We start from the raw sequence: 27,301 nt of genomic DNA, 5'->3' as shown, positions 1-27,301 counted from the left end.
GCGAATAGCTAGTTAGACATTACTGTTAGAAGGTATGGATCTTAAGGTCGAAGCCATTGGAGACCCTAAATTAGCCTTCAACCTTAATTACAAGGGAGACATACTTGTATAGTTGAGGGAGTGTGGGAAATGAAAGGGAGTTTTAAATCAGGGCTACACCCCAAAGGACAAGACATCTATGTGAATGGCTCAAGCTACGTGGAAAAGGGAGAAAGGAAAACGGGATGCGGAATTTACAATCCAGATTGGAACGTGGAAATGGCCTTTCGACTGCAGCCGCTCTTTGAGTTGAGACAATCAGGCAGGCCCCTCCTTCCGACTGCAGTGCCGGTATTTTTAGGTACTGGTTTTTTATACAGTTTTCCTTGCCTTTTTCAGTAAATCAATCATCCAGAGATTGTGAAATGTTTCTTTAATATTCGACCTAAGTTGTTTGAGCTGTCAAACTTTCACACTCACGCATCCTGTGTGGTTATCCATTAGCTGCCTTTATCAAAGCCCAAAATTGTTCATTCACTCATAAAAGTTGACAAAAGTGGCAGTAAACCACTTGGTCACATTTCACGTGTTACGTTGCCTCTTGCATTTCAGACCTTCAAAGGTTTGACTCCTCCCCTTTAGCCACCAAAAGTCGTTCTACAGCCTTGCAGCATGTTTTGTTGTAGACACGAAGTCTGCAAACCTAAGGGGGTTTGTTTATCAATTCAATTCAATTTTTCAATTCAAATGCTTTATTGGCATGAAAGTTTACAGGGAACCATATTGCCAAAGCTTACATAACAAAAAGTACAGTTTTCCAACATTCTGTAGGTGTCAAACAATTCTGACCTTCGTTGGGTACATACAATATTACTTTAAACAATATTAATTTAAACAGTCTTTGTACATCAGTGGGTACATTCAGTAATAATTTTAAACAGTCCTCAGGTTGTGACATGTTGTTACATATTTGGCACCAAGGTATGGTCTGTCTCCTTCTCCCAGGACTAATCTTAATTTTGACAGGTCATCCAATTCCTTGAAATCTGGGGTTGTTTGGCTGAGCTTGTCAAATAATATGTTTCTTGATGTGTTGAATTTTTCGCATTTTAGGAGGAAATGCACCTCTGTCTCAACCTCGCCGGCCAGACATTGATCACATATTCTATTCTCTCTAGGCTGCCAGGATTTCTTGTATCTTCCTTTTTCAATTGCCAGTTGGTGGTCGCTTAGTCTGTACCTGGTGAGGGTCTGTCTCTGTTTTGTGTCTCTGATGGTCGAGAGATAGTCTGCCAGTTTATATTCTCTTTTTAGGGCCCGGTAACATTCTAATCTGCTTTGGCTTTTGGTTATTTTGTTCCAATGTTCCAGGTAGGTTTCTTTGCTTTGTTTAATGATTTGGTTCACTCGGATTGGTGTTTGGATGGCAGTGTTGGCCTGGGACTGGTCAGGGTCCAGCTGAGTAGGAGTACTTAGTTTCAGTAGCAGCTGACTCAGGGGACTTTTTTCTGGGTTTAGCTCTTGGGTCTGGAAGGCTTTAAAATGAAGGGTGTCTGGGGAGCTAGATTTGAGGTGATTTAGGAAGTTTAGTGCTCGTTTTTGGATGTTTATTATCAGTGGGTATCTGCCTAGTTCGGCTCTGCATGCATTTGTTGGTGTTTTCCTTTGGGTGCGAAGGATGCTTCGGCAAAATTCTGCATGTAGGGCTTCTATTGTGTGTTTTTCCCATTTAGTGTAGCTATGGTGATTGAGCGGGCCCCATACTTCACTACCGTACAGCGCAATCGGCAGGATTACGCTGTCAAATATTTTTAGCCAGATTTTGATTGGGATTTGGATGTTGTAGAATTTTCTTTTTATTGCATATAGGGCTCTTCGGGCTTTTTCTTTTAGTGCATTCACTGCTATGCTGAAGCTCCCTGATGCTGTAATGGTTGTCTATGACTCTATTGTCTATGACTATGACTATGACTACCCCCTGCAGTCACAACCATTTGTTCTGTCAGTATCTACTATCCGACACCCAGCTCTTGAAATATCTCCATCACAAAGCAGCTTGCAAATACAACAGTTTCTTGTGAAAGCACATTTGCTCCCAAATGTTTACTGCCTTTTAGTAAAGCACATCAAAGCACATTCCATGTCCACTTATCAGTGAAAGACCGTCTGTTACAACTTTATTTCACTTCGAAAAAACCTTTTGGCCTAGCAAAGCATTTTAATATATACCAAAATTAAAAATTAAGGGTCTGTGTATATTTACACCCCCCACAAAACCCAGCCCCTAGGAATTTCTATGGCGTTTTCAGTGACTACATAAGTGCCTTCCTTTGGTCTGGGTGTCTTAGAAATACTGCACATTGCATTACTGCTGAATGTAAAATAAGCCAGTGGTTGAGAACACGCATCATACTCTTGAGGGAATTTAAATGTTTAATGTTGCTAAGATATTGACCTGATTAGCAGTAACCTGTGACAGACAAACTTTCCTTTAGTGGTTTGGGATTCATTTGCATCTCTTTAGTTCAGGCAGAGCCTCACTTAGCAAATCTTATCCCAGAGCTTGCCTAGGATTAGCACAATGAGCTGGTTCCAAAGGATAAGCCACCTGATGGGATCGTAAACTTTAATTTCACCTAGTATAGTGGGAGAAAAGGACTTCAGATTTCATGATACTAATTACACTGATTGTTAGCAATTGTACCTCAGGCACACAATCGACTGCATTTTGCCTCATGGAGTCATGTGCACTTTTAAGTTCATAACAGTATATGAATGAGGTAGAACCACAAAGCACAGAGATATAACATGAAGAGGTGCATAAAGGCCGGGTGGGAAATGTAATAACAAGATTCACAACGTGTGATTAAAACATAAGATTGATTACTTACTTTAGTTGTGGTGCTTGAAAGGACACAGTGAGCTGCGTGATATTTTCTACATTTAATACTTTGAGTACTTGGGAAGCTATACCTACGTATGCTTTTAATGACAAACTCCCTTACTCCTCCTTCTGGGGGGAAAAAATCTGTGTAGATTAATGTGCATTTATATTATGAACAACAGTAACAACTTATATTTCCATCGTGCCTTTCATGCAATAAATCATCCCAAGGTGCTTTGCAGTGGAAGAAAAGACAACAGTAATTAACGGAAGAATTAGGAGTGGTGATTAAAGGTATGGTTGATAAGATTTTGAAAGCACAGAGAGGCGGTAAGGGAACGAGTTCAGAGTGTAGGGTTGAGATGGCTGAAGGCTTTGCCACAGATGGTGAAATGAAGGGAGATTGAGATGCTAGTGTCAGAGGATTGAAGGTTACCGGCTGGAATGTAAGGCTGGAATAGATAGGATGAGGTGTAGCTGTGGAAAGATTTGATTTGAAAGGATTTTGATTTCAGTGTGTTGGGCGAACAGGGAGGACAAAGGTGATGAGCATGCAGGACTTAGTGCATGACTGGCTGTGGCTGGCAAAGTTTTGAATGAGTTAGAGCTTCTGTATGGTGGAGAGGTCAGTAGAGAAGTCAGATCTGAAGTTAAGGAAAGCATAGATAAGGATTTCAGCAGTGGTGAAGGTGAGGTAAGGTCAAGGGTGGGTGAAGTTGTGGAGGTGGAATATGAGACAAAGCTTGGGGTATCAGGACAGTGAAATTGAGACTGTCTGGATTCACCTGGCAAGCAGCCAGGGAGGGGCATGGAGATGAAGGTATGGGTCCAAGCTTTTTGGTGGGAGCTGAATAACATGGCTTTGGACTTTCTCATCTTCAGTTGGAGAAAGTTCTGGCTCATTCTTGGCTTGATGTCAGACAAGCAATCTGTTATCACAGATCTGGTCATGGAATGGAGCAGTAGAGCTGGTTATTGTCAACATACATATGGAAACTGTCCCCATGCGATGAGCAGCCTAACCAGAGGTCCTTAAAAGTCAATCCAAAACCAGGTAAGTTTCTGGTTTCTTAAAGATTTTTGTGGGGCCAGGAGGAGCACGAATGCTCCACAAAAATCTTCCGCTCGCTTCCAGCCTATCCACGCAAACCCGCCCCCCTCCCCGCGATTCCTCCCCCCCCCCCCCGCCACTCCCCCCGGTAGATAAAACTTCTGGCTCAGCTCCATCTTGGAGGCACTAGAATTCCTGAGTTTCTGACCAGCAAGTTGCGTGTGAGCTCTCGTTCGGTGTTCTCAGCACCCCGGGGAGTAAGCAAGTGAGGCCCAGCCCTCACAATGGGTCAGGCCTCACAACAAGGACTTAGGGTGGGTGGCACAAGTGCTCCTCCTGCTGCCCACCCGAAGTCCGCCCAAAATGATTCAGGGTAGACATTAATCCCTGGGGGTCTTCTCCTCATTGGTGTTTCTAAGATCAGAAGAAGAACATGTTAGAATGTTGGCAGGAGACATTTCTTGAATCAGAGCATGATATTGTTATACATGAGTTCCAGAAACTTCTATTGAGTATATAGTCCTAGGAACCAATTTCAGCAGCCAGCTCAAACTAATGAATAAATTCATCCCTCTCCTGGTGCCAATCCCCATGTTATAAATGATCCTGTCAGGAATATTGGCTAGTCAATCTGTCTAAATTGGCTGCTGTGTTAGTAGTCCTAATCCCTGTAGGCTCTTTTTGGCTGTCGTACTTCAGATTCTGCATATTTATTCTCCTTTCCCTGATTCAGAAAATCCCATTGTTGGTATCAATTACAATCAACTCTTTGTTCTATTTAATAATTATAGGTACCTGTATGATACGGTGATATTGAGGTACAGCTGTCTGCTTGAAAGTCAAAAGCACAGACTGAGTACTGCAAGCAGTCCATTATCTTCAATTCCCAGTACGAACAGAATCTATCATAAGTATTCAATCACAGTTTCAACCCCGTTTGAACCATTAGCTCGCTCAGAGTCATTTGCAACTTTTTAACAAATTGTTACTGGCTCAAACTATCGTGGAGAACACTCCTTTGCCACTGATTGCGTGTCTGATGAGAGTATTCTCAGTTGGGCCAAACTGTCCTTAATTGAGTTTTAAATATACAGAATACAATCAAGAAAAATGGCACAGCCCGATGATTACATTACCAATAAGATGCCAGATGCAAGATGTATTTCATGTGGGCATTTATAAAACAATAAAAAAACAGTCAATGAAACAAAATCCTACAAACAATCAATTTGACCATAAATTTAGTCACCCTGGAGAGAAGAATAGAGTTTTAATCTTGGCTGTGTTGGATACTCACAGCGAACTCTGCCGTGCAGTGTCCATGATCTGGCAATCACATATCAAATTTCTGGCATGAACTAATATTTACACTTTCACAGCCTTCATTCCCCAGTAATAAATGGGCCTGGGGCATGACAGATCACAATTGGAAGCAAAGACCTCGGTATGCCAGGGCTCTGGCCCATTTACGGACAACACACATTTCCACTGACATTTAAAATGGAGGCGGCAAGCTCCCCTCGGAAATATTTTCTTTGAAAATTTTAAAATGAGGGTAATATGATGTAACTTCATCCTGTCAATATTTTCTGACATTCAAAGGTACAGGACTCCAGCGACGTCTGTGGTGTATGTAACCGTTCCACCTTTAAGAGAACTATTTTAAGAGATGCACTACTTTATCTTGGCTGCTGTATACTGTAATACCGGTGGTGACCACACCGGTATATAAGTGCTGTGTAATGATTTATTAGGCAGTTCAGCCTGACCTCCGACTAGTAAAGACCTGTTGAATTTACTCTTGTGGTCTGTGTGCAGTGATTCTTATTAACAATAACTAGAACACACAGACTTAACAGTGGCGACGAGGACGATCTTACCCTGCGGCAGAGATATATCCAAGGCAGTTTAACGGGCGTCGACAAGAGGCATCCGCCCTCATCATCCTGCTGAGAAAAGACTCGGGTCTGAAGGGCAAGGAAGAATCCTGACACGAAGCCTTCCATCAGCAACAGGCAGTGATCATCCCTTCTATCACGGTGGTGGGTAAGCCGATCAGCGACGAGCAGCAAGTCGGCCACGTTGGCTGTGAAGTAGGGGAGGGAAAAACGGAGGATATAAGGGCGGAGAACTCGACCACGGCCGGGGAAAAGAGCCGGACAGAAGTCGGGGCCAGAGGCGCTGAGACTGGGGCAGCATAAGGCACGGGAGCCGCGGTGAATGCAAACGCAGCCGGTGTAAAAGACCGGGCTGCAAGCGGGCTGGGAGGCACAACAGCGTCGAGAGAGAGCTCGACCGCGACCGGAAAAAAAGGCCGGGCAGCTACCGAGGCCGCGAGGCGCGGGATAAAATTTAAAAAAACGCGGAGAACTCAGCCGCAGCCGGGGGAAAGGACCGGACTGCAAGAGGGGCTGGGAGGCACGATTTGAGAACCGCTGGGGAGGGCGAACACAGCAATACGGCAATCACCATTACAGCCAGCGGGGGAGAAAAGCAAATGCGGGAAGCCGCCATTTTCGTAGGCGGGGGAAGAAGACAAGCGCGGGAAACCGCCATTTTGAAAAAAAAAAAAATTCTTTTTGCTTCTCAAGAAGATTGCGAGGATGCCTAAGCGTGGTAACATCAACGATTTCGATCCCGATGTTGAAGATTGGGCCACGTATGTAGAACGCATAGAGATTTATTGTAAGGCAAATAAAATATCAGATGAAGATAAAGCACTAACCTTACTAAACTCAATGGGTGCGAAGACATACGGGCTATTGAAGCATCTTCTATCACCAGCTAAACCGGCGGATCAGGCTTTCGCTAATATTGTTGCTGTCCTGAGAAATCATTTGAACCCCACACCGCTGATGTTAGCGGAACGATTTAAATTTTATGCGAGAACGCAACTGAAAGAGGAAAGCAACGCGGAGTATTTAATTGAACTGCGTAAGCTAGCGAAATACTGTCAGTTTGGGGAAAGACTGACAGAGGCACTGAGAGACAAATTTGTGTGTGGATTGTCGAAAGAAGGAACACAAAAGCGGCTGCTTGAAGAGAATGATCTTACGCTTGATAAGGCTGTCACTATTGCAGCATCGCACGAAGCTGCAGCGAGAGGCACTGCGGAAATGCAGCTGAAGGCAGCGGTACTCAGCGTAGATCAAATGGCTTTGGGTACAGCGAAATGTTATCGTTGTGGAAAGACAACACACAATCAGAACCAATGCTGGTTTAAAAATCAGGAATGTAGAAAATGTGGCAAGCTTGGTCATATAGCTAAAGTATGCCGGTCAGGAAAGAAGACCAGCAACAAAAAGTCACCGCAGGAAAAGTGCAGAAAGGTACATAAGGTGACTGAGAAGAGTTCGGATGAACAGAATTCGGATTCAGACTCCAACAGCAAGGAACTGGGTAGTCTGAGAATTCACAATGTGAGTAAGGAAGCTGACCTACAAACTATCTGGGTCGCACTTCAGATAGCAGGAGTCCAAGTGAAGATGGAATTGGACTCGCTGCGGCTTCCTGCGATGCTGCAATAAGGACAGCCTTATCAAGTGTAAGATCGTTCTCTTCGAGCAGTCGTTTTTGTGTTCCTTCCTTCGACATCCCGCACACGAACTTGTCTCTCAGTGCCTCTGTCAGATTTACCCCAAACTGACAGTATTTTGCTAGCCTACGCAGTTCAACCAGGTACTCCGCGTTGCTTTCCTCTTTTCGTTGCGTTCTCACGTAAAATTTTGATCGTTCCGCTAACATCAGCGGTGCGGGGTTAAAATGATCCTTCAGGACAGCAACAATATTAGCGAAAGACTGATCCGCCGGTTTAGCTGGTGATAGAAGATGCTTCAATAACCCGTATGTCTTCGCACCCATTGAGTTTAGTAAGGTTAGAGCTTTGTCATAATTTGCTATCTTATTGACCTTACAATAGATCTCGATGCGTTCTACATACGTGGCCCAATCTTCCACATCGGAATCGAAACCGTTGATGTTACTACGCTTAGGCATCTTCACACTCTTCCTGAGAAACAACAACGAAATATTTCTTTAACTTTTTTTTTCAAAATGGCGGTTTCCCGCGCTTGTCTTCTTTCCCCGCCCACTTTCAAAATGGCGGTTTCCCGCTTCTGTCTTCTTCCCCGCCTACTGGCGGCTTCCCGCGTTTCTTCCCCTGGCGGGAGGGGTAAGCTTTTCCCTCGGGCGACGACCGCTGGCTTTCGGGGTTCGCAGCCTGCGCGTCGGCTTCAGTGCGTTCCTTGTTCCCTTTTCTCGGCAGGGCAACCGGCGCTGGGTACAACCCGTTGACGGCGAACAGTTTCAGCCACTGGGCTGGATCTCGCTCAGTCTCCCTCGCTCGGGCTCTGTCTCTCCCGCTCGCTCGGGCTCTGTCTCTCCCTCAGCGGCTTCCAATCGCGCCTCCCAGCCCTCTCGCAGTCCGGTGCTTTCCTCCCCGGCTGCGGCTGAGTTCTCCGCGATTTATTTATTTTTATATCTTCCCGCGCCTTACGATCCCGGTCGCAGTGCTTCGTGGCCTCGGTCGCTGCCCGGCCTTTTTCACTCCAATCGCGCCTCCCAGCCCTCTCGCAGTCCGGTGCTTTCCTCCCCAGCTGCGGCTGAGTTCACCGCGGTTTATTTATTTTTATATCTTCCCGCGCCTTACGATCCCGGTCGCAGCGCCTCGTGGCCTCGGTAGCTGCCCGGCCTTTTTCGCCGGTCGCGGTCTAGCTGTCTCACGACGCCGTTGCGTCTCCCAGCCCGCTTGTACCGCGGCTTCCGTGCTCCACGCTGCCCCAGTCTCAGCGCCTCTGGGCCCGACTTCTGTCCGGCTCCTTTCCCCCGACCGTGGTCGAGTTCACCGCCCTTATCCTCCGTTTATTTTTTTTATTTTCCCTTTACTCACAGTCACCGTGGCCGACTTGCTTCTCGTGCTGATCGGCTCACTCACCACCGTGGCAGAAGGGACAATCAGTGCCTGTTGCTGATGGAAGGCTTCGTGTCTGAATTCTTCCTTCTTCCTTGCTCTGCAGACTCGAGTTTTCTCTCAGCAGAACGACGAGGGCGGGTGCCTCTTCTCGACGCTCGTTAACTGCTTCGGAAGTATTGTTGCCGCAGGGTAAGATCGAACTCGTCGCCACTGTAAAGTCTGTAGGTATTATGGCGAATTAATACACAGACTACAAGAGTAACTTTAACAGGACTTTACTATTCGAAGGTCAGGGCGAATCTGCCCAATAAATCCTGACACAGCACTTATATACCGGTGTGGTCACCGTCGGTATTACAGTATACAGCAGCCAAGATAAAGTAGTGCCACACCTAAAATAGTTCTCTTAAAGGTGGACGGTTACATACAATAGTTCTCTTAAAGGTAGAACAGTTACATACACTACACAAACATCCCATCATTGGCAGCTGTATCATCAGCCACCTGGGCCCTGCACTCTGGAGATCCCTCTGTAATCTCTTCACCTGCTCTACCAACCTCTCTTCTTTCCCAACCATTTGACCAAGCTTTTAGTTGCTCCTCATAATATACCCTTCCTTGGCTCAGCATCCAGTTTTTTTGATTACACCATTCTATTTAGGGATGCTCTGCAATGTTAAGGTAGGGTCACCATATTTTCTTAACTGAATCCAGGGACACAGAGCGTGGGAGCACAGCAAAATAACCAGGACAGAAAATGTAGGTTGCGCAGTGTAGCAAGGCAAAACTTTTTAACAGCCTATATTTTAACAGTTGTACATGTACACTACAAATGCAATACAAATGTGCACATAATTCCCACGGATGTGATGTCACACTATTGAAGTGCATTCAAACACCTGACTCCCTCCTCCCCATCCCAGTGATTGAGGTCACACCTGAACCCATCCCATCCCATGACAGGTCATTCCTGATCCTGACTCCACACAGTGACTGAGGTCACTTCTGACCCTAACCCTGACCCCCCAGTGACTGAGGTCGCTCCTGACCCTGACCGCCCCCCCCAGTGACTGAGGTCGCTCCTGACCCTGACCCCCCCAGTGACTGAGGTCACTTCTGACCCTGAAGCAGCACGGTGGCATAGTGGTTAGCACTGTTGCCTCACAGCGCCAGGGACCCGGGTTCGAATCCGGCCTCGGGTGACTGTCTGTGTGGAGTTTGCACATTCTCCCCGTGTTTGCGTGGGTTTCCTCCGGGTGCTCCGGTTTCCTCCCACAGTCCAAAGATGTGCGGGTTAGGTTGATTGGCCATGATAAAAATTGACCCTTAGAGTTAGGGGGATTAAATACGTGGGGTTACGGGGATAGGGTGGGATATGTGTTGGTGTAGGGGTTACGGGGATCGGGTGGGATAAGTGTCGGTGCAGGCTCGATGGGCCGAAATGGCCTCTATCTGCACTGTGGGGTTTCTGTGATTCTGTGACCTCCCCCCCCCACAGTGACTGAGGTCGCTCCTGACCCTGACCCCCCCAGTGACTGAGGCCGCTCCTGACCCTGACCCCCCCAGTGACTGAGGTCGCTCCTGACCCTGACTCCACCCAGTGACTGACGTCACTCCTGACCCTGACCCTCCCCCCCCAGTGACTGAGGTCGCTCCTGACCCTGACCCCCCAGTGACTGAGGTCGCTCCTGACCCTCCCCCCCCAGTGACTGAGGTCACTCCTGACCCTGACCCTCCCCCCCCCAGTGACTGAGGTCGCTCCTGACCCTGACCCTCCCCCCCCAGTGACTGAGGTCGCTCCTGACCCTGACCCCCCAGTGACTGAGGTCGCTCCTGACCCTGACCCCCCAGTGACTGAGGTCGCTCCTGACCCTCCCCCCCAGTGACTGAGGTCGCTCCTGACCCTGACCCCCCCAGTGACTGAGGTCGCTCCTGACCCTCCCCCCCCAGTGACTGAGGTCGCTCCTGACCCTCCCCCCCCAGTGACTGAGGTCGCTCCTGACCCTGACCCTGACCCCCCCAGTGACTGAGGTCGCTCCTGACCCTCCCCCCCCAGTGACTGAGGTCGCTCCTGACCCTCCCCCCCCAGTGACTGAGGTCGCTCCTGACCCTGACCCTGACCCCCCCAGTGACTGAGGTCGCTCCTGACCCTCCCCCCCCAGTGACTGCGGTCGCTCCTGACCCTCCCCCCCCAGTGACTGAGGTCGCTCCTGACCCTGACCCTGACCCCCCCAGTGACTGAGGTCGCTCCTGACCCTCCCCCCCCAGTGACTGAGGTCGCTCCTGACCCTGACCCCCCCCAGTGACTGACGTCACATCTTACCCCAACCTCCCCTTCACACAGTGTCAAGAATTAATGTACTTACCAACCAGTCCTCCAATCATAAATGTTACACAGATGACCAAAGCTATACACAGTCTACTTTTAGCTTGATGTTGCTCTATTTGCTTCTGTTCATGAGCCTTTTTATTGTAATGGGAATGGGAAACCCCACTGGATTCGCTGACAATCTCAGGTGGGAGGTTTATCTGCAGTTCCAGATTTGAATGTTGAAAGGATGAGCTGTGGTTGATAGTGGATCAGGTCAGAGTGGTTATCTGTTAGTTTATTTCTAACACTCGAGCTCTGGGGATCAACACAAGGATCAAAAACGAACCGTGAGGACTCACTGGTGCTGCTGGGGCCGATTGTGCCTGCTGTGCTAATCAAGCGAGTGGCAGAGCACCCTCCAGGTCTCCAGGCCTGATTAGCACACAGCCGGCCAACTGCCAGGGCTGATTTGGTGGTCGGAGAAAGGAGACGGGGGCGAAAACGGCCGAGGGTCTAATCCTGGGGTGTGGAAAATCAACATCAACAACCACAACAACTTGTATTTATATAGTTCCTTTAATGTAGTAAAAAAACGCTTCACAGGAGTGCTATGAAGGCACCGAGACACATAAAGAGAAATTAGGGCAGATGACCAAAAGCTTGGTCAAAGAGGTAGGTTTTAAGGAGCGTCTTAAAGGAGGAAAGAGAGGTAGAGAGGCAGAGAGGTTTAGGGAGGGAATTCCAGAGCTTAGGGCCCAGGCAGCTGAAGGCACAGCCACCAATGGTGGAGCAGTTAAAATCAGTGATGCTCAAGAGTCCAGAATAAGAGGAGCGCAGATATCTCAGAGGGGTTGTGGGGCTGAAGGAGATTACAGAGAGAGGGAGGGGCGAGGCCATGGAGAGATTTGAAAATAAGGATGAGAATTTTAAAATCGAGTTGTTGCTTAACCGGGAGCCAATGTAGGTCAGTGAGCACTGGGGTGATGGGTGAACGGGACTTGGTGTGAGTTAGGACACGGCCAGCCGAGTTTTGGATGACCTCAAGTTTACAGAGGGTAGAACGTGGGAGACCAGCCAGGAGTGCGTTGGAATAGTCAAGTCTAGAGGTAACAAAGGCACGGATGAGGGTTTCAGCAGCAGATGAGCTGAGACAAGGGCGGAGATGGGCGATGTTACGGAGGTGGAAATAGGCGGGTTTAGTTATGGCGTGGATATGTGGTCGGAAGCTCATTTCAGGGTCAAGTATGACACCAAGGTTGCGAACAGTCTGGTTCAGCCTCAGACAGTTGCCAGGGAGAGGGATGGAGTCAATGACTAGGGAATGGAGTTTGTGGCGGGGACCGAAGACAATGGCTTCAGTATTCCCAATATTTAATTGGAGAAAATTTCTGCTCATCCAGTACTGGATGTCGGACAAGCAGTCTGACAATTTAGAGACCGTGAAGGGGTTGAGAGAAGTGGTGGTGAGGTAGAGCTGGGTGTTGTCAGCGTACATGTGGAAACTGCTGTTTTCTTTTCGGATGCGGGAGCGGGAAGAGAAGCCGTTGCTGGTGATTCTCTGGCTACGATTAGAAAAATTAAAATGGAACCAGGCGAGTGCAGTCCCACCCAGCTGGATGACAGTGGAGAGGTGTTGGAGGAGCATGGAGTGGTCAACCGTGTCAAAAACTGCAGACAGGTCGAGAAAGATGAAGAGGGATAGTTTACCTTTGTCACAGTCACAAAGGATGTCATTTGAGACTTTGATGAAAGCCGTTTTGGTATTGTGGCAGGAGCGGAAACCTGATTGGAGGGATTCAAGCATGTAGTTCCAGGAAAGCTGGGCACGGATTTGGGAGGTGACAACATGTTCAAGGACTTTGGAGAGAAAAGGGAGGTTGGAGATGGGTTTGGAGGGATCAAGGGTTGTTTTTTTGAGGAGGGGTGATGATGGCAGATTTGAGGGAGAGGGGGACAATACCTGAGGAGAGAGAACCGTTAACCGTATCAGCTAACATGGGAGACAGAAAAGGAAGTTGGGTGGTTAGCAGTTTAGTGGGAATAGGGTCGAGGGAGCAGGAAGTGGGTCTCATTGACAAGATGAGCACGGAGAGATCATGAGGGGAGATTGGAGAGAAACTAGAGAAAGATGTGAGTTCAGGGCTAGGGCAGGGGGGAACCTTAGAGGAAGTTTGGCCCGGTGGGCTAGGGGAAGGAAAAGAAGTTGAGACAGCTGATCGGATCTTCGAGGCAAAGAATGGGATGTGGGCTTCACTGGCCCATCTCTAGTTGCCCTTAAGAAGGTGGTGGTAAGCCGCCTTGAACCGCTGCAGTCCGTGTGGTGAAGGTACTCCCATAGTGTTGTTAGGGAGGGAGTTCCAGGATTTTGACCCAGTGACAATGAAGGATCGACAAAATACTTCCAAGTCAGGATGGTGTGTGATTTGGAGGGGAACTTGGAGGTGGTCGTGTTCCCATGCGCTTGCGGCCCTTGTCCTTCTAGGTGGTACAGGTCGTGGGTTTGGGAGTTACTGCCGAAGAAGCCTTGGTGAGTTGCTGCAGTGCATCTTGTAGATGGTACACACTGCAGCCACGGTACGCTGGTGGTGGAGGGAGTGAATGTTTAAGGTGGTGGCTGGGGTGCCAATCAAGTGGACTGCTATGTCTTGGATGGTGCCGAGCTTCTTGAGTGTTGTTGGAGCTGCACTCATCCAGGCAAGTGGAGAGTATTCCATCACACTCCTGACTTGTGCCTTGTAGATGGTGCAAAGGCTTTGGGGAGCCAGGAGATGAGACACTCGCCGCAGCATACCCAGCCTCTGACCTGCTCTTGTTGCCACAGTATTTATGTGGCTGGTTGGAGGTGATGGTGGAGGAAAGAGGGGAGAGGGGTTTGAGAAGATGGTTAGCAGTAAAGAAAAGGAGCCGGGGGTTATCTTTGCATTCTAGAATGATCCTGGAATAATGAGCAGTTTTGGCAGATGAGAGCAGGACCTGATAATGCTTTATGTGGTCCGGTCAGATCTGGCGGTGAATGGCTAAACCAGTTGTCTGCCATATCTGTTCAAGTCTGCGTCCCTTGGACTTAAGGGAGCAGAGATGAGGGCCGTATCAGGTGGAATGGCCAGGATGAGAGGGGAGTAATGGTTTTTAATAGGGACTAGGGCATCAAAGGTGGTGATGAGGGTATGGTTGAGCAGAAATGTCATGGTGAATGGAGGGCCAAAGGCTGGAGAGTTGGGATTTCGTAAGTGCAGTTGTAAGTGAGTTGGGAGAGAGTTTTTTCCAGGACCGGAAACAGAAGGGAGTATGGTTAGGGGTCGATGATTAGAGGGGAGGGGAGGGGAGGGGAGGGAGGGGGAGAGCCTTAGAGCTGCAAATTGACTGCTCAGGTCAGGTGGGGCATTATTACCAGTATAATGGCTATTGGTGAGATTTAGATAGAATGAAATGAAACTGGGCAGTTTACACCCAATTTTCCTTTGTTATGTCATTAGCATAACTTGAGTGGTGAGCTCGGATGAGTGTAAAATTGCATGTCTTGTGAACCGGAGACTCTTCCAGGGACATCGTTTGCCCGGGACACAGTACCTCATCCGGGGACTGTCCCTGGAAAACGGGGTCGTATGGGCAGCCTATATTAATGCAAATTGTTATTGTAACAGAGGAATGATTACCAGTAATTTCCAGGACTGGTCTGTTGAGCGTCTTTCTTCCTATTATGCCCGCCCTGCACAGTATCCAGCTCAATTAAATGTTACGGGTCTGGTGATGTCATCGATGATGCGTTTAAAGGGGCCATGACCACATTGGATCTCTGCTGTCAGTGCACCACAGCATTGGAGTGCTGCAAACACTGAGAATGCCTGCACAGAGGCAGAGGACTGCACCCGGGTTCTCCGATGACCCCTTCCATACTCTTATGGAGGGATGATGTGGAGATGCCGGTGTTGGACTGGGGTGGACAACTGTGAGAAGTCACACAACACCAGGTTATAGTCCAACAGCTTTATTTGAAATCACAAGCATTCGGAGCGCTGCTCCTTCATCAGGTGAAGTGAAGAGATGCATATAGGCACAGCACATATAGTCAGAGAACACTGCCAGATGATTACAGGCAATCTTTCTAACTGCCCTTTATCACACCTCGGCAGAGATGATCACAGCAATGAAAGGTGTGAATGGTGTCCAAACAGGTCAGTCAGGAAAACATTACATCAAAGAACAATGAGGTGGGGTCACAAGGGGTCAAATGTTGCAGATGCTGGGGTCTGTATGAAAAACAAAAAACAATAAAAAAAATAAAAACATTTTTGCTGTAAATCACAGCAGGTCTGGCCGCATCTGTGTAGAGAGAACAAGGCAGTGACGACTCGAGTCTGGATGACCCTACGTCAGGTGGGGTTACATGTAGCGTGACATGAACCCAAGATCCCGGTTGAGGCCGTCCTCATGAGTGCGGAACTTGGCTATCAGTTTCTGCTCGACGATTTTGCATTGTCATGTGTCTCGAAGGCCGCCTTGGAGAATGCTTACCCGAAGATCGGAGGCTGAATGTCCTTGACTGCTGAAGTGTTCCCCAACTGGGAGGGAACACTCCTGCCTGGCGATTGTTGTGCGGTGTCCGTTCATCCATTGTCGCAGTGTCTGCATGGTCTCGCCGATGTACCATGCTCCGGGGCATTCTTTCCTGCAACGTATGAGGTAGACAATGTTGGCCGAGTCACATGAGTATGTACCATGTACCTGTGGGCGGTGTCCTCACGTGTGATGATGGCATGTCTTGCAGAGGTTGCCATGGCAGGGTTGTGTGGTGTTGTGGTCGTTGTTCTCCTGAAAGCTGGGTAATTTGCTGCAAACGATGGTCTGTTTGAGGTTAGGCGGCTGTTTGAAGGCGAGTAGTGGAGGCATGGGGATGGCCTCAGTGAGGTGTTCGTCGTCATCGATGACATGTTGAAGGCTGCGAAGAACATGGCGTAGTTTCTCCGCTCCGGGGAAGTACTGGATGACGAAGGATACTCTGTTGTTTGTGTCCCGTGTTTGTCTTCTGAGGAAGTCTATGCAATTTTTCGCTGTTGCCCGTCGGAATTGTCGATCGACGAGTCAAGCGTCATATCCCGTTCTTACGAGGGCGTCTTTCAGCGTCTGTAGGTGTCCATAGCGTTCCTCCTCGTCTGAGCAGATCCTGTGTATTCGCAGGGCTTGTCCATAGGGGATGGCTTCTTTAACGTGGTTAGGGTGGAAGCTGGAGAAGTGGAGCATCGTGAGGTTGTCCGTGGGGTTGCGCTAGAGTGAAGTGCTGAGGTGTCCGTCTTTGATGGAGATTCGTGTGTCCAAGAATAAAACCGATTCTGAGGAGTAGTCCATGGTGAATTTGATGGTGGGATGGAACTTGTTGGGATGGAACCTGGGCAGGGCTGGAACTGATGTCCTAGGGGGAGTGTTTGCTAGTGCTGTGGGGGAGGGTTTAAACTAAAATGGCAGGGGGTTGGGAACCTGAGCAGGGAGACAGAGGAAAGGGGAACAAGGATAAAAGCAAAAGATAGGAAGGAGAAAAACAAAAGTGGCAGTCAGAGAAATCAACAGTTTAAATCAAACATGGCCACAGTAAATAATAATTCTAATAGGTGTAAGAGCGTTAAAAAAACAAGCCTGAAGGCTTTGTGTCTTAATGCGAGGAGCATTTGTAATAGGGTGGATGAATTGACTGCGCAAATAGAAGTAAACAAATACGATTTGGTTGGGATTACGGAAACGTGGCTCAAGGAAGGCCAGGACTGGGAACTCAACATCCAGGGGTATTCGATATTCAGGAAAGATAGGCAAAAAGGAAAGGGAGGTGGGGTAGCATTACTGGTTAAAGAAGGGATTAACAAAATTGTAATGAAGGATATTAGCTTTGATGAGGTGGAATCTGTATGGGTAGAATTGAGAAATACTAAGGGGGAAAAAACATTAGTGGGAGTGGTTTATAGACCTCCAAACAGTAAGGCGGAGGTTGGGGATGGCATTAAAAGAGAAATTAAAGAAGCGTGCAATAAGGGCACAGCAGTCATCATGGGTGACTTTAATCTACATATAGATTGGGCCAACCAAATTAGTAACAATACTGTGGAGGAGGAATTCCTGGAGTGTTTACGGGATGGTTTCCTGGACCAATATGTCGAGGAACCAACCAGAGATCAGGCCATCTTAGACTGGGTATTATGTAACGAGAAAGGATTAATTAGCAATCTTGTTGTACGAGGCCCCTTGGGCCGGAGCGATCATAATATGATCGAATTCTTCATTAAGATGGAGAATGAAGTAGTTGACTCGGAGACTAGGGTCATCAATTTAAATAAAGGAAACTATGATGGTCTGAGGAGCGATTTGGGTAGGATTGATTGGGGAATGGCACTCAAAGGGGTGACGGTGGATAGGCAATGGCAAACATTCAAAGACCGAATGGATGAACTACAGAATTTGTTCATCCCAGTTTGGCATAAAAATAAAACAAAAAAGGTGACCCAACCATGGCTAACAAGGGAAATTAGGGATAGCATAAGGTCCAAGGAGAGGGCATATAAATTGGCCAGAAAAAGCAATAATCCTGAGGATTGGGAGCAATTTAGGATTCAACAAAGGAGGACAAAGGGATTAATTAAGAAAGGGAAAATAGAATATGAGAGTAAGCTTGCGGGAACATAAAAACTGACTGTAAAAGCTTTTATAGATATGTGAAGAGAAAAAGATTGGTGAAGTCAAGCGTAGGTCCCTTGCAGTCAGAATCGGGGGAATTTATAATGGGGAACAAAGAAATGGCTGACCAACTAAATACATATTTTGGTTCTGTCTTCACAAAGGAGGACACAAATAATCTCCCAGAGATGCCGGGGAACATAGGGTCTGATGAAAGGGTGGAAGTGAAAAAAATCAGTATTTGTAGGGAAATGGTGTTAGGAAAATTGATGGGACTGAAGGCCGATAAATCCCCAGGGCCTGATAATCTACATCCCAGGATACTTAAGGAAGTGGCCCTAGAAATAATAGATGCATTGCTGGTCATCTTCCAGAACTCGATAGACTCTGGAACGGTACCCATGTATTGGCGGGTAGCTAATTTTACCCCACTATTCAAAAAAGGTGGTAGAGAAAAGGTGGGGAATTATAGACCGCTAAGCTTGACATCGGTAGTGGGGAAAATGCTAGAGTCCATTATAAAAGATGTAATAGCAGAGCACTTGGAAAACAGTGACTGGATCGGACAAAGTCAACATGGATTTACAAAAGGTAAATCATGCTTGACGAATCTACTGGAATTTTTTGAGGATGTAACTGGTAAAATAGATAAGGGAGAACCAGTGGATGTGGTGTATTTGGACTTTCAGAAGGCTTTCGATAAGTTCCCGCATAAGAGATTAGCGTGCAAAATTAAGGCACATGGGATTGGGGGCAAGGTACTGACTTGGATAGAGAACTGGTTGGCGGACAGAACGCAAAGAGTTGGAATAAACGGGTCATTTTCTGAGTGGCAGGCAGTGACTAGTGGGGTACCACAAGGATCGGTCCTAGGACCCCAGCTATTCACAATATATATTAATGATCTGGACGAGGGAATTGGATGTATTATCTCCAAATTTGCAGATGACACAAAGCTGGGTGGGAGGGTATGCTGTGAGGAGGATGTCGTGAACTCCAGCACGATTTGGACAGGTTGGGTGATTGGGCAGAAACATGGCAAATGCACTATAATGTGGATAAATGTGAGGTTATCCACTTTGGTGGCAAAAACAGGAAGGCAGATTATTATTTCAATGGCAATAGATTGGGAGAAGGGGAAGTGCAAAGAGACCTGGGTGTTCTTGTTCACCAGTCGCTGAAGGTAAGCATGCAGGTGCAGCAGGCGATTAAGAAGGCAAATGGTATGTTGGCCTTCGTAGCAAGAGGGTTCGAGTGCAAGAACAAGAATGTCTTGCTGCAGTTGTACATGGCCTTGGTGAGACCGCACCTTGAGTATTGTGTGCAGTTTTGGTCGCCTTACCTGAGGAAGGACGTTCTTGCCATGGAAGGAGTGCAGCGAAGATTCACCAGGCTGATACCTGGGATGGCAGGAATGATGTAGGAGGAGAGATTGTGTTGATTGGGCTTATACTGACTGGAGTTTAGAAGATTGAGAGGGGATCTCATCGAAACCTATAAAATTCTGTCAGGCCTGGACAGACTAGATGCAGGAAGGATGTTTCTGATGGCTGGGGAGTCCAGAACCAGGGGTCATAGTCTAAGGATAAGGGGTGAGCCATTTAGGACTGAAATTAGGAGGAATTTCTTCACCAGAGAGTGGTGAACCTGTGGAATTCTCTGCCACAGAGGGCAGTGGAGGCCAGTTCATTAAGTATATTCAAGAAAGAGTTGGATATATTTCTTAAGGCTAAAGGGATCAAGGGATATGGGGAGAAGGCAGGGACAGGGTACTGAATTTGGATGATCAGCCATGATCTCATTGAATGGCGGAGCAGGCTCGAAGGGCCGAATGGCCTACTCCTGCTCCTATCTTCTATGTTTCTATGTTTCTATGTTATCGTATAATCTTTTCAGTGATTCTTCGCCGTGGGTCCATAGGAAGAAAATGTCATCGATGTATCTGGTGTATAGCTGATGCGCTATCAATTACTCATAAAAGACGGAGAGTTAGGAGAGTAACTAAAAGGCTTTTATTAACAAAGAACAGAGCATGCCTCTTGTGGTTGACTGGTTTCCAAGAAGGCAGGGGGCTGCAGAGCAGTCACCTTTATACCTGGGCCTGTGGGTGGAGCCAGGGGCGGAGCCAGCAGAGGCATGCTGAGGCATGCATAGATACAACAGTGTGCAACAACAACAACAACGGTGAACAACAATAACAGTGGTTTACCACATTCACCCCTTGTTTAAAATTGAGTCCGGCGGGGTGAAGTGTACTAAAGGTTCGTGTAAGTAAGTCTATCAGGTGGCCTTGTATGCCGTCCTGATCGTCGTGGTGGCGGCGGTGATGGTGCAGCATCCAACGTTGAATCTGGCGTCTCATTGAGTGGTTGGGTCGTCAATGACGGGTCCTGGGGCTGCGGCATGCCGTCTACCGGGGTTGGGTTGTGGGTAGTGGTGGATGGCAATGGTAGTGTTTCAGGGGCACCCGAAGGTGCGAGGTCTCGTATGGAGACTGTGTCCTCCCGCAATGGTAGTGTTTCAGGGGCACCCGAAGGTGCGAGGTCTCGTATGGAGACTGTGTCCTCCCGCCCGTCCGGGTACGCCATGTAAGCATACTGGGGGTTGGCGTGGAGGAGGCTCACCCTCTCGACCAGGGGGTCCATTTTATGGGACCTCACGTGCTTCCGCAGTAGGACTGGTCCTGGAGACGTCAGCCATGTCGGTAGCGAGGTCCCCGATGTGGACTTCCTGGGGAAAGTGAACATTTTTTCATGGGGGGTGGCATTGGTGGCCGTACAAAGCAGTGACCGAATGGAGTGGAGCGCCGCAGGGAGGACCTCCTGCCAGCGAGAGGTCGGAAGGCCCCTGGATTTTAAGTTTAAGAGGACGGCCTTCCCAACCGTCGCGTTCTCTCTTTCCACCTAGCCGTTCCCCCGGGGGTTGTAGCTGGTGGTTCTGCTTGTAGCAATACCTCTCGTGAGCAGGTACTGACGGAGTTCGTCGCTCATAAAAGATGAGCCCCGGTCGCTATGGATATAGCTAGGGAAGCCGAACGAGGCGAAAAGGTCATTCAGACATTTAATGACCGTGGTGCTGGTCATGTCTGGGCACGGGATGGCAAACGGGAAACGGGAGTACTCATCAATTATGTTGAGGAAGTACACGTTGCGGTCAGAGGAGGGGAGGGGCCCTTTAAAATCGACGCTCAGGCGCTCGAAGGGGCGAGTGGCCTTGATCAGGCTTGCTCTGTCTGGCCTATAAAAATGCGGTTTGCACTCGGCACAGATTTGGCAGTTCCTGGTCATGGTCCTGACCTCCTCGATGGAGTAGGGCAGGTTACGGGATTTGATGAAATGGAAGAACCTGGTGACCCCCGGGTGGCAGAGGTCATTGTGGAGGGTCTGCAGTCTATCAACCTGCGCGTTGGCGCATGTACCACGTGACAGGGCATCTGGAGGCTCATTGAGTTTCCCGGGCCGGTACAAGATATCGTAATTGTAGGTGGAGAGTTCAATTCCCCACCTCAAGATCTTGTCGTTCTTGATTTTGCCCCTCTGATTATTATGAAACATAAAAGCTACTGAACGCTGGTCAGTGAGCAGGGTAAATCGTTTTCCGGCCAGGTAATGCCTCCAATTTCGCACCGCTTCCACAATGGCCTGGGCCTCCTTTTCGACAGAGGAGTGTCGAATCTCAGGGCCCTGGAGGGTCCTTGAGAAAAAGGCCACGGGTCTCCCCACCTGGTTAAGGGTTGCAGCTAGGGCGAAGTTGGATGCGTCGCTCTCCACTTGGAAAGGGATGGACTCATCCACTGTGTGCATTGTGGCCTTCGCAATATCTTTTTTTATGAGAGTGAAGGCTGCACATGCCTCTGCTGTCAGGGGGAAGGAGGTGGACTTGATGAGGGGTCTGGCTTTGTCCGCATAGTTGGGCACCCACTGAGCATAGTAAGAGAAAAACCCTAGGCATCTCTTCAGTGCTTTTTGGCAGTGGGGGAGCTCCATAAGGGGGCACATTCTGTCGGGGTCGGGGCCGATGACTCCGTTCTCCACTATGCAGCCAAGAATGGCGAGGCGCGTGGTGCGAAACATACATTTGTCCTTGTTGTATGTTAGATTCAGCCGCTGGGCCGTACGGAGGAATTTCTTTAGGTTAACGTCAGGGTCCTGCTGGTCGTGGCCACAGATGGTGACGTTGTCTAGATAGGGGAAGGTGGCCTGCAGCGCGTTCTGGTCAACCATTCGGTTCATCTCCCTTTGGAAGACCGAAACCCCGTTGGTGACGCCGAAGGGGACTCGGAGGAAGTGGTAGAGACGACCGTCAGCTTCAAAAGCTGTGTACTGGCGGTCCTCAGCCCTGATGGGGAGCTGGTGGTATGCCGACTTCAGGTCAATCGTCGAGAACACCCGGTATTGTGCTATCTGATTGACCATGTCAGATATGCGGGGGAGTGGATATGCATCTAACTGGGTGTAGCGGTTGATCGTCTGGCTGTAGTCAATAACTAGGCGCTGTTTTTCGCCAGTCTTCACTACCACCACTTGTGCTCGCCATGGGCTAGTGCTACCCTCAATAATCCCTTCCTTCAGGAGTCTTGCTACTTCGGATTTAATGAAGCTCCTATCCCCGGCACTGTACCGCCTGCTTTTGGTAGCGATGGGCTTACAGTCGCGGGTGAGGTTAGCGAACAAGGAGCGGGGGGAGACTTTAAGCGTGGAGAGGCTGCAAATGGTGCGCGGCGGGCGATTTAAAAGCTGCTGGCTGCAGACTGTGAGTGGGGGGAGGGGTCCGCCGTACGCTGATGTGACACTTTTAAGGTGGCACTGAAAATCCAACCCCAGTAGAACGGCAGCGCAGAGATGGGGCAGGACAAGAAGTTTAAAATTTTTGTATTCTGTGCCCCTTACTGAAAGGGTCACTACACAGTAGCCACCGACGTCTGCTGAATGGGATTTGGAAGCCATAGAGATCCGATGGCGCGTTGGCAGGACCGGGAGAGAGTAACTGCGCACCGTGTCGGGGTGGATAAAGCTCTCCGTGCTCCCGCTGTCGGAAAGGCAGGTAGTGGCGCGGCCGTTTACCGTAATGTCCATCATGGACCTGGACAGTTGGTGAGGGAGAGATTGGTCCAGCATCACGGAGGCCAGCGTATGGTCGAGCGAGTCACTGTGGTTGTCAGACGAGGCGGTGGTTGAGTCCGGGTCACCCGCGATTGGAGTTGGAGGCGTCCAAGATGGCGGACAAAATGGCTGCGCCCATGATCCCGATCCCCACGTGGCTGGAGGTGTCCAAGATGGCAGACAAGATGGCTGCCCCCACGGTTCACACGCGGCGCTGCTGGCGTTAGCGGTTTTACCTTTGCAGGCGCTGACGTAGTGTCCTTTCTTCCCGCAGCCAGAGCAGGTAGCGTTTTTCGCCGGGCAGCGTGCTCTGGGGTGTTTTGCCTGGCCACAAAAGTAACATTTCGGGCCCTTGGACATCGCTGCAGCAGTTGGTGCCGGGGGTCCCATGACCCAAGGTTGCGGCGTCCACGTTGTGGAGCGGTTAGGTGGGCCGCATCTAGCGAGAGCGCGAGGGACACTGCCTTCTTCAGGTTGATTTCGCCCTTCTCCAGCAGTCTCTGCCGGGAGTAGTCGGATTTGAGGCCCACAAGAAAGCATCTCAGATAAGTCCCTCCGCGTGTGTCGCGGCCGATACCTCTTTACAATCGCAGGCTCGGCCGAGTATCTGTAGTGCCCGTAGGAATGCCTCCAACGATTCCCCGGACTGCTGTTTGCGGGATCTCAGGAGGTGTCTGGCATAAACCGTATATACCGGGCGTGTGTATTGTCCTTTTAGCAGATCGATAGCCGCCGTGTAGGTAGTCGCGTCCTGGATGAGCGTGTAGACTTGGTGGCCCACCTTGGAGGCCAGGATTTTTAGTTTGTTTCCATCTAGTGTCACGGCTGAGGCTTCCAGGTAAGCTTCGAAGCAATGCAGCCATTGTGCGAACTTGGTAGACGAACCCGCCTCTTGAGGGCCTAGGTCCAGGCATGTTGGTCTGAGGGCATGCAGCAGCGCCTGCTGCTCAGCGTTTGGTGCCGTCGTTTGCTGCAGCACCTGCTGCTCAGCGTTTGGTGCCGTTGATTCCTGCTGCTCAGCGTTTGGTGCCGACATTTTGTTTTTGTTAATAAAATTGATGCGCTATCAATTACTCATAAAAGACGGAGAGTTAGGAGAGTAACTAAAAGGCTTTTATTAACAAAGAACAGAGCATGCCTCTTGTGGTTGACTGGTTTCCAAGAAGGCAGGGGGCTGCAGAGCACTCACCTTTATACCTGGGCCTGTGGGTGGAGCCAGGGGCGGAGCCAGCAGAGGCATGCTGAGGCATGCATAGATACAACAGTGTGCAACAACAACAACAACGGTGAACAACAATAACAGTGGTTTACCACAATAGCGTTGGTTGGAGGTCCTGTGCAGTGAAGAAGTCTTGCTCGAACTTGTGCATGAAGATGTTGGCGTATTGGAGTGCGAATTTGGTCCCCATGGCTGTTCCGTGTGTTTAGGTAAAGAACTGGTTGTCGAAGGTGAAGACATTGTGGTCAAGGATGAAGCGGCTGAGTTATAGGATGGCGTCTGGAGATTGGCTGTTGTTGGTGTTAAGTACTGAGACTGTTGCAGCGATGCCATCATCGTGGGGGATACTGGTGTAGAGTGCCGAGACGTCCATCGTGGCGAGGAGTGTTCCTGGTTCAACTGGTCCGTGGGTGCTGAGTTTCGGTAAGAAGTCTGTAGTGTCGCGACAGAAGCTGGGGGTTCCCTGTACGATGGATTTCAGGATGCCCTTGACGTATCCAGAGAGGTTCTCACACAGGGTTCCGTTGCCTGATACGATAGGACGTCCGGGAGTGTTGGCTTTGTGTATCTTTGGGAGGCAGTAGAAGCCTCCTACGTGGGGAGTACGTGGGATGAGAGCACGTAGGATGCTTTGAAGGACTGGATTGAAGGTCTTGATCAGTCTGTTGAGTTGGCGGGTGTGTTCTTTGGTCGGATCTGCGGGTAATTCGCACCCCAATATGCCAACATCTTCATGCACAAGTTCGAGGGAGACTTCTTCGTTGCACAGGACCTCCAACCAACGCTATACACCAGATACATCGACGACATCTTCTTCCTATGGACCCACGGTGAAGAATCACTGAAAGGACTACATGATAACATCAACAAGTTCCATCCCACCATCAAACTCACCATGGACTACTCCTCAGAATCGGTTTTATTCTTGGACACACGAATCTCCATCTAAGACGGACACCTCAGCACTTCACTCTACCGCAAGCCCACGGACAACTTCACGTTGCTCCACTTCTCCAGCTTCCACCCTAACCACGTTAAAGAAGCCATCCCCTATGGACAAGCCCTGCGAATACACAGGATCTGCTCAGACGAGGAGGAACGCGATGGACACCTACAGACGCTGAAAGACGCCCTCGTAAGAACAGGATATGACGCTCGACTCATTGATCGACAGCTCTGACGGGCCACAGCGAAAAATCGCATAGACCTCCTCAGAAGACAAACACGGGACACAACCAACTGTCAGGGCGAGGCTGGTTCTGGACCCAAGTGCAGACAGACAAGGCGAGAAGCAGGTATGCAGTCTTAAATAACAGTACTTTACTAGAATCACACAGGTAAACAGTTACAAACATAAGAGCTCAAGACAAGCTACCACATAGGCAAACGGCTTGTCAAGACTTAGCCCAAGACAAGCTACCACAGGCAAAGGCTTGTCAAGATAGGAACTCAAGACAAGCTACCATGAGGCAACTGGCTTGTCAAGACTGAGCTCAAGACAAGCTACCACAGGGCAACCAGCTTGTCAAGACTGAGCACCTTGTCAAGACCGAGAACAAAGGGAAGAACCACAAAACTTAAATACAAGCAAAAACATAACACAGATGAACAGTTATAGACATAGGAGCTCAAGACAAGCAATCACTTAGGCAAACGGCTTGTCAAGACATAGCCCAAGACAAGCTACCACAGGCAAACGGCTTGTCCAGATAGGAACTCAAGACAAGCTACCATGAGGCAACCGGCTTGTCAAGACTGAACTCAAGACAAGCTACCACAGGGCAACCAGCTTGTCAAGACTGAGCACCTTGTCAAGACTGAGCACAGAGGGAAGAAACCACAGAACTTAAATACAAGCAAAAACAGGTGAAACCAATAAACCTGATAAAAGGCAGTTAAGTAATAAACACAGGAGAAACTAGTAACAATTAACAAAGGGAGACAAACAAGTGAAGGTGCCATCTAGGGGTTCCTGAAGGAACTGACCGGCACCCTCACACCAACAGAGTACCCTTCGTCGTCCAGTACTTCCCCGGAGCGGAGAAACTACACCATGTTCTTCACAGCCTTCAACATGTCATCGACAACGACGAACACCTCGCTAAGGCCATCCCCATGCCTCCACTACTCACCTTCAAACAGCCACCTATCTTCAAACAGACCATCGTTCACAGCAAATTACCCAGCTTTCTGGAGAACAGCGACCACGACACCACAAAACCCTGCCACGGCAACCTCTGCAAGACATGCCAGATCATCAACACAGATGCCATCATTGCACGTGAGGACACCACCCACCAGGTACATGGTACATACTCATGTGACTCGGCCAACGTTGTCTACCTCATACGTTGCAGGAAAGGATGCCCCGGAGTACATCGGCGAGACCATGCAGACACTGCGACAACAGATGAATGGACACCACACAACAATCGCCAGGCAGGAGTGTTCCCTTCCAGTTGGGGAACACTTCAGCAGTCAAGGACATTCAGCCTCTAATCTTCAGGTAAGCATTCTCCAAGGCGGCCTTCGAGACACACGACAACGCAAAATCATTGAGCAGAAACTGATAGCCAAGTTCCGCACTCATGAGGACGGCCTCAACCGGGATCTTGGGTTCATGTCATGCTACATGTAACCCCACCTGACATAGAGTCATCCAGATTCGAGCCGTCGCTGGCTTGTTCTCTCTACACAGATGCAGCTGGACCTGCTGTGATTTCCAGCAAAAAAAAATTTTTTTTTATATTGTTTTTTGTTTGTTTTTTGTTTTTCATACAGACCCCAGCATCTGCAACATTTGACCCCTTGTGACCCCACCTCATTGTTCTTTGATGTAATGTTTTCCTGACTGACCTGTTTGGACACCATTCACACCTTTGATTGCTGTGATTATCTCTCTGCCGAGGTGTGATAAAGGGCAGTTAGAAAGATTACCTGTAATCATCTGGCAGTGTTCTCTGACTATATATGCTGTGCCTATATGCATCTCTTCATTTCACCTGATGAAGGAGCAGTGCTCCGAAAGCTTGTGATTTCAAATAAAGCTGTTGGACTATAACCTGGTGTTGTGTGACTTCTCACATTTGTCCACCCCAGTCCACATCATGGCTACTATCAACACCACAAACTGTCGGTTCAAAGTGGAGAGGATCTCCAAGAAGATCGTGCATATCGACACAG

This window comes from Somniosus microcephalus, chromosome 2 (genome assembly GCF_052327205.1).
Source record: "Somniosus microcephalus isolate GS21.2 chromosome 2, FLI_Smic_1.0, whole genome shotgun sequence".
In the NCBI taxonomy this organism is placed as follows: Eukaryota; Metazoa; Chordata; class Chondrichthyes; order Squaliformes; family Somniosidae; genus Somniosus; species Somniosus microcephalus.
Note: the sequence above shows the minus strand (reverse complement) of the source record.